This window comes from Meles meles, chromosome 8 (assembly GCF_922984935.1).
Source record: "Meles meles chromosome 8, mMelMel3.1 paternal haplotype, whole genome shotgun sequence".
Classification (NCBI taxonomy): Eukaryota; Metazoa; Chordata; class Mammalia; order Carnivora; family Mustelidae; genus Meles; species Meles meles.
The window spans coordinates 75,192,268-75,206,123 of record NC_060073.1 but is presented as its reverse complement, the minus strand read 5'-3'; the positions used below and the strand labels follow the sequence as shown (position 1 = coordinate 75,206,123).

The 13,856-nt window shown below is 37.7% G+C and overlaps 1 protein-coding gene and 1 pseudogene across 3 annotated transcripts in view; both read left to right on the top strand.

The window, feature by feature from the left end:
- The window catches only part of GRM5 (glutamate metabotropic receptor 5), a 546,831-nt gene that overhangs the window by 225,350 nt on the left and 307,625 nt on the right, over nt 1-13,856 (top strand). The window lies entirely within an intron of this gene.
- Nucleotides 12,343-13,362, top strand: LOC123949663 (annotated as a pseudogene).

The following is a 13,856-nucleotide window of genomic DNA, read 5'->3' as shown; positions in this document are numbered from 1 at the left end:
GGTATATAATTTTAGACTTTCTCTTTAGTACCACTTTTGCTAGTAGCAGAGTACTTTTATTATATTGTCTTTTTAGTGAACTTTAATAATTAGTAAAACATGCCATACTAATTATTATTTCCATAATTTTTGGTTAAATATTGTTCATCCCTAACAACTTTAAGATTATTTTTCTAATTATAAATTTGAGTTTCTAAATATTTTTAAAGAGTTGAAATTTTAATGATATTAGATGTTACAAAAATAGAGAATGAATTTTAATCAAATTTTTATATCCTTCCATAAAGATTATTTTATGAAGATATTGTATTTTTATTGAATTATTAACTATGCATTGCAGTTTTGTTAGCATATTTTTATGTCTAGCTAATTATTGCTAGTATAGAGAAAAGCAATTAATTGTATAATTCAAATTCCTTTTTTCAATATTTTAGCTTTTGCCAGAAGAGATATACAAATTTTATTGACACAAAATAATTGATAACTTCCTTTCCATTACTTATACTATGTCATTTTCTCAACTTATTATATTTACTCTAAAATTCTAAAATCTAAAATCTCTAAAACACTGTTGTATGGTAGTAATTATAACAAGTAGCCTTCCCTGTACTTGATGAGATTAGTTTGTTATTTTACTACTTAGAACAAAATTTAAAATTTTTGTCTTTAGCATATTTACTTATTTTCTCCTTTTTACATTGTCATTTTAGTAAGCATTAGCGCTCATATCTTCTGATCCAAATATACAAATTAAAGAATGTGCATGCGTGCGCATGTGCGCGCGCTCACACACACACACACACACACACTCACAAACTCACATTAGAACAAATAAAATGATATGTGAAATTAGGAGCCTAAGTGCTGAATTTATAGTTTACTCTATCGTGAAGGATAGTTTTAAAAATGATGTTGGGATCTGGCTCAAGATGGCAACCTAAACACACTACTTTAGCCTTACTCCACGTAGTCCTGCCTCCAAACCCATCTAACTGACTTGCTAGTTCATTTAGAGTAAAAGCCACTGTCTTTACAATACCGTACCAGACTCCCACAGGTGTCTCCCCACCTATGTCCTGTTGCTTCTCTCTTCTCTGACTTTAGCCCAGCCACAGTGGTCTTCCTACTGTTCCTCAAAAGATCTGAGTTACGTTTCCACCCCAAGGCCTATGTACTTAATGTTTCCCTTGCCTGAAACAGTCTTCTCCCAGATACCTTCCTCACTGGATTCTTTACCTAAGTCTAGCACATTATTACCTTCTACTAGGATACATAATTTTCTTATTCACTGGGTTTATTTTCTTTCTAGTCTGTGCTAGAAGATAAACTCCAGGAGAGCAGGGATTTTTATCATTTTGTTTATTGCTCTATCCTCTGTCCCTGGAAAAACATCTGATTAGCTAATAAAATCATCTTTAAAAAGCTGGAGAACCCCTAACCCATATTTTGGCAGGTAAAATTTTTTTAAATTTTCCCTCTTAGAATCTGGAATAGTCAGAGATCAGAGATAGTGTATCTGGGAGATAAAGGAAGTTTCACATCATCAGCCAAGTAAGTATTTATATGATCTCAGAACAGCTGAGCTAGTTCGCTTGTTCTCACCAGCCTCATCCCACCCCGACCTCTTTGAACAGCTGTCTCTTCCTTTGTCTCAAAACAAAGCTGTGGAGAGAAAGAGGGGCCTAGTATATTAGAGCAAAATTAAAAGCTAAGAGTTCTAGAGAACTCCATGAAATACGAGGACGCGTGTGGGGATGAGTCATGTGGGAACCAGAAAAATGAGATGTGCTTGAATATGAGGGTATTAAAATGCAACTGTGCTGATATGGAGCAGAGCCAAATGAGGTTACAGCCCAGGAGGTGGCCCTAGGAGAGGGTGACTGAGTTAATGTGGAGGTGGATGGTACTGCCATTTGCTCACTGATTATTACTTACAGAAATGTTGAATTTACCAGGGTTTCTGTGTTTTTAGTTCAGGTGTTCTCATATCTCAAAGAAAGAATAAAAGGACATTTGTCATTTGTACAAATCACTTATCCAGCCAGAGAAGAGAACGTTATTAAAAAAAAAATCCATTACAAATAAAGCTTTTGTCTCCCACAATAGAATCTTAGTTCTGAAGATATGCCAAAAAACTCATAAGATGTAACTACATTTAATATGGTTGTCTCAAGAGATTATTATAGCTTGACAATTCCATTTTTATATTTTTGCAGTTTTTATGGCAGGCTGGATTATGTGGCAAAACAATTGAAAAAAGCAGTGGTGGAAACTCCAGTGGGAAAATTTCATTTTTAAAAAATGTTGCATAATTTTATGATTTCTAAATAGACAAGGGGTTTTCTTGGCTTAGAATTTGCTACTGTACATTTTGAGGCAATATCATAGCTATAACAGTGCTAATACCTTATATTTCTGTAGTTGCTTTGAAGATTACAAATGCTTTCATGTGCATTGGGCAATTTAATCCTCCTTGCTCAGGAAATGCATGATAGCCATCAGTGAATATGTGTCCAGATGGCTGAAAATGGACATCAGCCACCAAAATAAGCACTAGACTGATGGCCACCAAATGCAGGCTCATGGGCCCTTAGAAAGCTTAAATGAAAATTTCAAAGGTCAGAAATGAAATTAAACAAACAATTACACACATATCTATTCATATGTGTCTATGTATGTACAGTTGCTGTCTGTCCTTATTTTTTAAATGATTTTATGTATTTATATATATATGCGTGTGTGTGTGTGTATATACATAATATATATGCATATATCATTATATATATACATATATAAACAGGGGGAGTGGCAGGCAGGGGGGAAGCAGGCTCCCTGCTGAGCAAGGAGCCTGATTCGGGACTTGATCCCAGGACCCTGGGATCATGACCTGAGCCGAAGGCAGATGCTTAACAGACTGAGCCACCCTGATGCCACATCTGTCCTTATTTTTAAAAGGATTTTTCCATTCATTTACTTCTTTATTTTTTTTCCCATTTTATTTATTTTTTTCAGCATAACAGTATTCATTGTTTTTGCACAACACCCAGTGCTCCATGCAAAACGTGCCCTCCCTATTACCCACCACCTGTTCCCTCAACCTCCCTGACCCTTCAAAACCCTCAGGTTGTTTTTCAGAGTCCATAGTCTCTTATGGTTCGCCTCCCCTCCCCAATGTCCATAGCCCCCTCCCCCTCTCCCAATCCCACCATTTACTTCTTTATTTTTAAATTTTTTTAATTTATTTGACAGAGAGAGAGATCACAATAGGCAGAGAGGCAGGCAGAAAGAGAGAGGGAAGCAAGATCCCTGCTGAGCAGAGATCCTGATGCGGGCTCAATCCCAGGACCCTCAGACCATGACCTGAGCTGAAGGCAGAGGCTTAACCCCCTGAGCCACACAAGCGCTCCCCCCATTCATTTGTTTCTTAAACAATTATTTATTTGGAATTTATTGTATTGTAACGCTATACATTGACTGTGAGGTAGCAAAAATGACCAATGTAACCCTGTTCTTTTGGAGGATTTAAACAAACAACAAAAAAATATTTTATTCTATGTTTTTATCTTTATCAAGGCATAATTGATATACAACATATTGCACACATTGAAACTCTTGAGGAGTTTGGGTATATGCCTACAATGTGATACCATCACCACAGCCAGGGTACTAAAGACACCTATCATTTCCAAAAATGTCCTTGTGTTTGTGCATGTTATGTATGTTTTAGTGAGCATACTTAATATAAGATCTGTCTTCTCAACTTATTTTAAAGTTTTTTAAACTTTATTGTATTGTTAACTATGGGGACTATGTTATTAACTATAGATACAGCAGATCTCAAGATCTTATTCATCTTACATAATTAAAACTTTATATCCATTGAAAAGCAGTTCTCCATTTAATTTCCCATCATGGGTGCACCTGGGTGGCTCAGTGGGTTAAAGCCTCTGCCTTCGGCTCAGGTCATGATCCCAGGCTCCTGGGATTGAGCCCCACATCGGGCTCTCTGCTCTGCAGGGAGCCTGCTTCCTCCACTCTCTCTGCCTGCCTCTCTGCCTAGTTGTGATTTCTCTCTGTCAAATAAATAAAATATTTAAAAAAATAATTTCCCATCATGCCCCAGCAACCATCATTTTATTCGTTCTTTCTATGAGTTGGACTTTTTAGATAACTTGTATGAGTGGAATCATGCAGTATTTGTCCATCTGTGACTGGCTTATTTCACTTAGCATAAGATTCTCCAGATTCATCCATGTTGTTATAAATGTTAGGATTTCTTTCCTTTTTATGACTTAATAATATTCCATTGTGTGTATATATACCATATTTTAAATATTTATTTATTTATTTATTTATTTATTTATTTGAGAGAGAGAGAGAGAGAGTATCAGAAGGGGAATGGGCAGAGGGACAAGCAGACTTCCCCTGAGTGGGAAGCCCAATGCAGGGCTCAATCCCAGAACCCTGAGATCATGACCTGAGCCGAAGTCAGACACCTCACTGACTGAGCCAGCTAGGCACCCCCTTATTTTCTTTATTCATTTGTAGTGGATTTGTAGTTTGTTCCCATATTTTTATTATTATGAATAAAGCTGTAATGTATTATTATAATGTATAATAATTAATATAATTATTTCATTTATTTTGAAAATACTACCCAGAAGTGAGATTGTTGATCCTATGGGACTTCTATTTTTGATTTTTTGAGAAACCTCCATTGTGGCAGTTTCTGTATTGTGACTGCACCTTTCTGCATTCCTACCAACAGCATGTAAGTATTCCAATTTTTCCACATCCTCATTGATACTTACCTCTTGCCTTTTTCATAAGAGCCATCCTAATGGGGATAAAACGGTAGTTCATCATGGTTTTGATCTGCATATCTATGATGATTAGTGAGGACAATCACCTTTTCATATACCTGTTTTCCATTTGTATTTCCTTGCAGGAGTGCCTATTTAAGTCTTCTGCCCATTTTTTATTGAATTATTTGGATTTTTTGCTGTTGCATTATGTGAGTTTCTTATATACTTTGGATATTATCCCCTTAATAGATAAGGGATCTGAAAGTATTTTCTCCCATTCCATAGTACACGTTTTCAATCTAATTTTTTTTTCTGTGTAGAAGCAAAGTCTAATAATGCAGTAAAGAATTCTTTTTTTTTTTTTTTTGCTTGTTTTTGGAAGTAAGATAGTCTTTTTTTTTTCCATTTTATTTATTTTTCAGCGTAACAGTATTCATTCTTTTTGCACAACACCCAGTGCTCCATGCAAAACGTGCCCTCCCCATTACCCACCACCTGTTCCCCCAACCTTCCACCCCTGACCCTTCAAAACCCTCAGGTTGCCCCAACCTCCCACCCCTGACCCTTCAAAACCCTCAGGTTGTTTTTCAGAGTCCATAGTCTCTTATGGTTCGCCTCCCCTCCCCAATGTCCATAGCCCGCTCCCCCTCTCCCAATCCCACCTCCCCCCAGCAACCCCCAGTTTGTTTTGTGAGATTAACCAGACTATGGGAAGTAAGATAGTCTTAATTAATGATCATATGTTTTGCTAAAATTGGAAAAAATTTAGTTGCCAATGTTCTGTTGACTCTAAATTATTTAGTTACCATAATGGTGTTTGTGGTGTTACAAGGCTTCCCCATGATGTGCCTCTACCTTTAAAGATACTATCCCTGAAGGAGCAGCAATGAGTTTTAAAGCCAGCTTGACATCTACAGTGAGACTTGTCCTTTTCTTTTACATAAAAATAATCACTTCTTATTACATAACCCAGTAGCTATCAAAAAAATTACAATACATTTGTGTTCCAAATTACAATGCAGAATATAGTTAACATTTATAAAAGTGTTTGAGCTTGCAGTGTGTTAAGATGAAATAAAGTAAGGATGAATGGAAATATCAAAGAAAGCATGTAGTATCATTCACACTCTAATCCAAGGCACCTTAAATCTTTTTGGTGTTTCTTCAAAGATACATAAACAGTGATATTCTTTCTAATGGCTAGACCCAGTATTTGCCCTAATTAACTTAATTCCAAAAGCCATGATCATCTGAGTCCAACTTATCTTTCTTCTTTCATATTTTGAATGATTTATTCATGTTTAAGACACAAGGCAGTTTTTTCAAGTGTCTTTGATTTATTGCACCCCACTTGTGATTTATGTTGTCAATCTCTTTTTACCAGAATTGTTCAGAAAGACCCACAAGTGTGTGTTAAGTGATATCTATTCCTTTGTCTTGATAAAAGTCATAGAAAAGATTGATTTGCTGATTTAAGATATAACTCATTTCTGAATTAATATAATTAAGATGACAGAGTGATAAATAAAACAAATAGAACTGCCTCTAGTTTTCCTGAATGATTGGGCTAGTGCTAACATAATGCCTCTAGAGGGAAAAATTGAAGGCAACTGGGTGAAAGCGAAAATCTTTCAACCTTGCTTGGGTGACATTTGCTTTATTGACTGGCAGAAATGGTATAAACCAAGGAAGAAGAAACTCAGCAGTAATTAAAAAAGGAACAAACCTTAACTCAAAGAATTCAAGCTCCAGATCGGTTGATCTTTAACCTGTTAATTGAAATAATGGATGATCCTAAAGGTAAATTGAACATCCAACAGAAACATGAAAAGAATTAAAGGTTGCAGATGAAAGTTTAAGGAAAAAACTGAAACACATCAGACTGAGGTACTAATCATTGTGTAAGACACACAATTGTTTTAGACTACACTCATGGTCAGAAGTGGTAGCTTTCACAAGAACTCATGAGTTTTGAATATGTGTTTATATAACATTAGAAACATGTTGCTTAGGTTTACATAAATGATTATGCATGCAGTATTTATAAATCTAAAAATAAGTATATAATACAAATATATGATTTGTAAAGGATAGTAATTGTTAAGAATGTTCAACATAACACCCCCTTCACACACACACATACACAGACACATGCAGAACCTGTAATGATTTAGAACTTTCTAAATAAGCCATAGGCCTTGTCTATGGGTTGATGGGGGAAAGGGCAAAGTTTATAGAGGTTCAAAAAGATGAAAGGATCCCTTCATATAATCCAGCCCTGTCGTTCCTGTAGTTCCTGATGTATTCATCAAAGACCACTGCTATCCACAGTTCTCCTCCACCACCCCAGCATATTCTGTGAAGCTTTAAAAGTTGATCCAAACAACTTCCAGGAATGAAAGTTGAATGCTCATGCTTAATTCTCTTATTCTCCTAAATGTCTCCAAATTGAATAAAGGGATTTTTTTTCATAAATTATTTAAAGACCAAAAAATAAATATGGAAGAAGAGATGACAGCAACACAAATTCTTAAATGGACAAGTGGTAGAAAGATAGCCATATTTTTAGCCAAGAAACAATCCAATATACAATACAGAACCCCCAAAAGCTCAGGAATTTATGATGGTAGTTACTTCTGGAAACCAGGTTTTAAAAAAAGCAGAAGTACACTGGGTGTTATGCAAAAACAATGAATACTGTTACGCTGAAAAAATTAATTAAAGAAAAAAAAGCAGAAGTAATTGAAATTTTGCATAATTCTAAACAAATCCAGAATCCCACCTAGATTTTGGCAGAAAAGTTGAAGTTTATTCAGAGTACAGGGCAAAAAAGAATCTCTGGATTGAAGGCCCCAAACCAGTGAGATACAGGGCTCTATACTTCAGTGAGGAAATAAGTAAATGTTCACACGCCAAATGTTAACAGCCTTAGTCTGCTTCCTCACTGGGATCCTAACATACAAGCAGCCACATCTTTCTCCCTAAACAGAAGAGTGGGATGTCCCTGAGACATGTGAGCAGCCCAGCTTCAGGGAAGCCAAAGGAATAGCCCAGTCAGGACTGCCTGATAAGAAATCCACAACACACAGGCCTCAGCCACAGGCACAGAATCTCCATTTTAATTTTTTTTTAAGTCCCATCATTAAATAAAAAGAAACCATTGCATATCCCTAGACATCTGAGAAAAGCCTCTAACTTGGAAGACAAAGCACAAAACCAATAAACATAAAAGGCTGTTTGGAAGAAACAGACTCTTCAGGGAGATGAAAAGTTCAAATAAAGAACTAATAGTAATATCTTCAAAGACATGATAAGATATTGCATTTTTGAAAATAGAAGAAAAGACCAAATAAATAAATAGAATAAGAAAAAGTCTTAGAAATAAAAGTATGTAGCAATAGAAGTAAAACACTGAATGAGGAGATATGAGAAGCAAATTGAAGAAATTATTTAAAAATGTAAGACAAAAAGGCAAAGGAATGGTACATAGAAGAGAAAATATAAGAAAACTAGAGAACTGATTTGTATACACAAACATTTAATAAGAATTTGAAAAGGAATAGAGAAAATTAAAGGAATAAATCATTAAAACCATGTTTACCATATTAAAAGTTTTCCCAGAACTGAAGAATACAAATTTCAAGGTTAAAATGGCCTGCTGTATACCTCAGTGGGTGGAAATCACCCCTAGCATACTGAGGCACATTTTTTGTCAAATTTCAGATAACTGGAGAAAAAGAGAAGATATATCAAACTTACAGAGAAAGATGAGAGAGAGTTGGGGGCAGGTAAAAAGAGCGCATGGAGAGATAGGTATCAGGGGGAGCTAAAATGGTGGCATAGTTGGAGGACCCTAGGCTTTCTTCATCCCTTGAACACAGCTAGATAACTATCAAATCATTCTGAATACCGAAAAAATCAACCTGAGGACTGACAGAAAAAATTACACTCAACTAGAGGGAGAGAAGAAGCCACTTCGAGGAAGGTAGGAAATGCAGAGATTTGGTTTGGGGGAGAAACTGATCTGAAGTGCTGTGGAAGGGAGGGAGCCCTGGTCACAGAGAAAGGCAGGAGAGAGTGGAGCACACAGGGATAATAAGCACAAGGAAAACACATCCCCAAAGCCATTGTCTTGGAAAATGAGAGACACTGATTTTTGTGAACTTTTGCAACCAGCAGGGTTCAAATATTGGTTTGGAGCCTTTTCTGGGATTAAAAAAAAGGTCTGGAGCCTTTTCTGGGATTAAAAAAAAAAAAAAAAAACCCTAAGGGTACTTTTCTACTCCTGGAGAGAAGGCAGGCAAACACCCTGGGGGGAAGACAGAGTGATCTGAAGATCACCTAAAGTGCATGGTGGGAGGCAGAGAGGAGACTGTTCTTCTTGGAGTGCCTCTGTGAGAAATGGCTTTGCCTTTCTGGGGACAAAAGAGGTGGCAGGCACCATTTTACTTTCTGCCCCTCCCTGCCTTAGTATAGGCACAGAGACACCTGCTGAAGCAGCTAATCCCATGTGCCTGCACTCTGGCATAACTGCTATTGTGGGTCAAATGTGCATCAGTCCCAGCATAGCAAGACCCTTTCCCAGAGGACCAGCGCAGATCCCCACCACACTAAGTCCCTAAGGTTTGGAGTTTTAAAAGTCAGCAGGTTTGGATGGATAGAGCCCAGTATGCACTGCACTTTTTCAGGCAGGCCTTTAACCCAGAGACAGCATAAAAACAATGATCTGAGAAATGTCTAGAACGCATGAGGAGAAATTATTTACCTTTTTGGGGAGTCCTTCCATGAATATAGCAAGCAAGAACTCCCCTATGCGGGGTCAAAAGAATTGGCTGGTGCCATTTCTCCTCTCCACCCCCAATATAAACTAACTTCAGTAAGCCACATAGCACCAATAGTGGCAGCCTAAATCACTTACACCAAGTGCCACCCTCACTGCATTCTGCTGGTACTGCTTTTCTCAGGCAAGTGTGCCAGAAGATAAGCACAGCAGGCCCATCCCCCAGAAAACCACAAACCCCGGCATACAACGTGTCTGTTGACCATGGGGTTCTGCAAAGCTTCAATTCTAGAAGAAATAGCATCAGGTCTCATTTAAAACACAGACCACAGCACACCTAGTTAAAACTTGCCACACTCTGGCCAAAGTTTGAACACTGCCCACCTCAGGCAAGGAGAACCTCTTCAGATGACTGACCTGAGGGATAGAGCAGACAAAATACAGCAACGGAGTGCACCCAGCGCACACTACAGACACTTCCTGACCTCTTCTTCATAAAGTCATTACTCTCAGGAGCAGGAAATATAACAGGATTTTTTAACATAGAGATGAATACAGAGACCTAGACAAAAGGCCAAGATGGATGGAGGAATTTATCCCAGAAGAAAGAACAAGAAAAGATCATGGCCAGAGATCTAACCAAAGCATACGAAATTTAAAACAACAATCTTAACGATATTTGCTGGGCTTGAGACAAACATGGAAGACATCAGGGAGATCCTTCCCTCAGAGAAAAAAAGTTAAAAATATTCAGGCAGAAATGAAAGGTACAATAACTGAGATTCAAAACCAACTGGATATAATAACTACAAGGATGGAACAAGCAGAGGAACAAATAAGTGCTATCTATAGATGATAGAATTATGGAAAATCATGAAGCTGAACAAAAGAGAGAATAATGGTGGATCACAAGAATAGACATAGGTAACTCAGTGACTCAATCAAATATAACATTCGTATCATAGGAGTCCCGGGAGAAGAGAAAATAAAGGGGGGCAGAAGGTTTGTTTGAGGAAATTATAGCTGTAAACTTCCCTAATCTGGGGAAGAAAACAAACATCCAAATCCAGGAAGCACAGAGAACTCCCATCAAAGTCAATAAAAACAGGCCAACACCAACACATATTGTTCTTAAATTTTCAAAATATAATGATAAAGAAAAAATATCCTAAAAGCAGCAAGACAAAAACAAGTCCCTAACTTGTAAGGGAAGACCCATAAAGCTAGCCACAGATTTCAGAGAAATCTGCCTTCGCAAAACAGAAGAGAGTGGCATGATATAGTCAACATGATGAATGGGGAAAATCTCCAGCCAAGAATACTTATCTAGCAAGGTTATCATTGAGAATAGAAGGAGAGATAGAGAGTTTCCCAGGCAAATAAAAACAAAAACAACAACAACAACAAAAAAAACAGTCCTACAAAAAATATTAAAGGGGGTTTTTTGATGGGAAGAAAAGACCAAAATTGATAACGACAGAAAGGAATGGAGAAAATTTCCAGACAAAACAAGTAAGAAAGTGGCACTAAATATATATCTATCAATAATTAACTCTGACTGCAAAATGGACTAAATACTCAAATCAAAAGACATAGCGTGTCAGAATGAATTTTTAAAAAACTAACTACCAAGACTCATTTATATGCTCCCTGCAAGAGACTCATTTTACCTTATTTATTAATTTTATTAATTATTTGTTAAATTTATTATTCATTTATTTTTAAAGTTATATTTATTTGTGTGTGTGAGAGGGAGAGAGAGACCACACGCACAAGCAGGAGCAACAGCAGGCAGAGGGAGAAGCAGGCTCCCTGCTGAACCAGAAGCCCAATGCAGGACTCAATTCTAAGACCCCGGGATCACGACCTAAGCTGAAGGCAGATGTTTAACCAACTGAGCCACCAGTCATCCCCAAGAGACTCATTTTAGACCCAAAGATACCTGCAAATTGAAAGTGAGGGACTGCAGAAACATTTATCATGCAAATGGACATAAAAAGAAAGGCAAAGTAGAAATAATGTCAGACAAACTAGATTTTAAACCAAAGACTGTAACAGGAGATGAATAAGAACACTATATAATAATAAAATGGCCTATCAAACCAGAAGATCTAACAATTGTAAATATTTATGCCCGCAACTTGGGAGCACCCAAATATATAATACAATTATAACAAACATAAAGGAGCTCCTTGATAATAATACAATAATAGTAGGGGACTTTAACATCCCACTCACAGTAATAGATCTAAGCAGAAAATCAACAAGGAAACAATAGCTTTGAATAACACACTGGACAGTTGTAAGAGATGTATTCAGAATATTTCATCTTAAGGCAATAGAATACACATTTTTTCCCAAGTGCTCATGGGACAGTCTCTGGAATAGATCACATACTAGGTCACAAATCAGGCCTCAGCAAGTACAAAAAGATTGAGACCATACCATGCAACTTCTCTGACCACAACACTATGAAACTTGAAGTTAACCACAGGAAGAATTTTGGAAAGACCAAAAATACTTGGAGGTTAAACAGCCTACTGCTAAATAATGAATGGAACAACCAGGAAATTAAAGAAGAAATAAAAAATGCATGGAAACAAATGAAAATGAAAACACAATAGTCTAAAACCTTTGGGCTACAGCCAAAGTGGTCATAAGAGGAAATTATATAGCAATACAGGCCTACCTCAAGAAGCAAGAAAAATTTTCAAATAAACAACTTAACCTAGAGATACGTTCGTTAGATTACTCCTTTCTGCCCGTGGACGCCGCCGAGTAAGCATCGTTGAAGTCTCCCCTCCCACCGCCGTCATGTCTAAGTCAGAGTCTCCCAAAGAGCCTGAACAGCTGCGGAAGCTCTTCATCGGAGGTCTGAGCTTTGAAACAACCGATGAGAGTCTGAGGAGCCATTTTGAGCAATGGGGAACGCTTACGGACTGTGTGGTAATGAGAGATCCAAACACCAAGCACTCCAGAGGCTTTGGGTTTGTCACATATGCCACTGTGGAGGAGGTGGATGCAGCCATGAATGCAAGGCCACACAAGGTGGATGGAAGAGTTGTGGAACCAAAGAGGGCTGTCTCAAGAGAAGATTCTCAAAGACCTGATGCCCACTTAACTGTGAAAAAGATTTTTGTTGGTGGCATTAAAGAAGACACTGAAGAACATCATCTAAGAGATTATTTTGAACAGTATGGGAAAATCGAAGTGATTGAGATCATGACTGACTGAGGCAGTGGCAAAAAGAGGGGTTTTGCTTTTGTAACATTTGATGACCATGATTCTGTAGACAAGATTGTCATTCAAAAATACCATACTGTAAATGGCCACAACTGTGAAGTAAGGAAAGCGCTCTCTAAGCAAGAGATGGCTAGTGCTTCATCCAGCCAAAGAGGTCGAAGTGGTTCTGGAAACTTTGGTGGTGGTCGTGGAGGTGGTTTTGGTGGGAATGACAACTTTGGTCGCGGAGGAAACTTCAGTGGTCGAGGTGGCTTTGGTGGCAGTCGAGGTGGTGGTGGATATGGTGGCAGTGGGGATGGCTAGAACGGATTTGGTAATGATGGGAGCAGCTTTGGAGGTGGCGAAAGCTATAATGATTTTGGCAATTACAACAATCAGTCCTCAAATTTTGGACCCATGAAAGGAGGCAATTTTGGAGGCAGAAGCTCTGGCCCTTATGGTGGTGGAGGCCAATACTTCACCAAACCACGAAACCAAGGTGGCTATGGTGGTTCCAGCAGCAGCAGTAGCTACGGCAGTGGCAGAAGGTTTTAATTACTGCCAGGAAACAAAGCTTAGCAGGAGAGGAGAGCCAGAGAAGTGACAGGGAAGCTACAGGTTACAACAGATTTGTGAACTCAGCCAAGCACAGTGGTGGCAGGGCCTAGCTGCTACAAAGAAGACATGTTTTAGACAATACTCATGTGTATGGGCAAAAAAAACTCGAGGACTGTATTTGTGACTAATTGTATAACAGGTTATTTTAGTTTCTGTTCTGTGGAAAGTGTAAAGCATTCCAACAAAGGGTTTTAATGTAGATTTTTTTTTGCACCCATGCTGTTGATTGCTAAATGTAATAGTCTGATCATGACGCTGAATAAATGTGTCTTTTAAAAAAAAAAAAAAACAAACAACTTAACCTACACCTGAAGGAGCTAGAGAAAAGAACAAAGTCTAAACTAAGCAGAAGAAGAGAAATAATAATTAGAGCAGAAATGAATGATATAGAATCTCAAAACAAAACCCCAAAACAGTAGAACAGATCAATG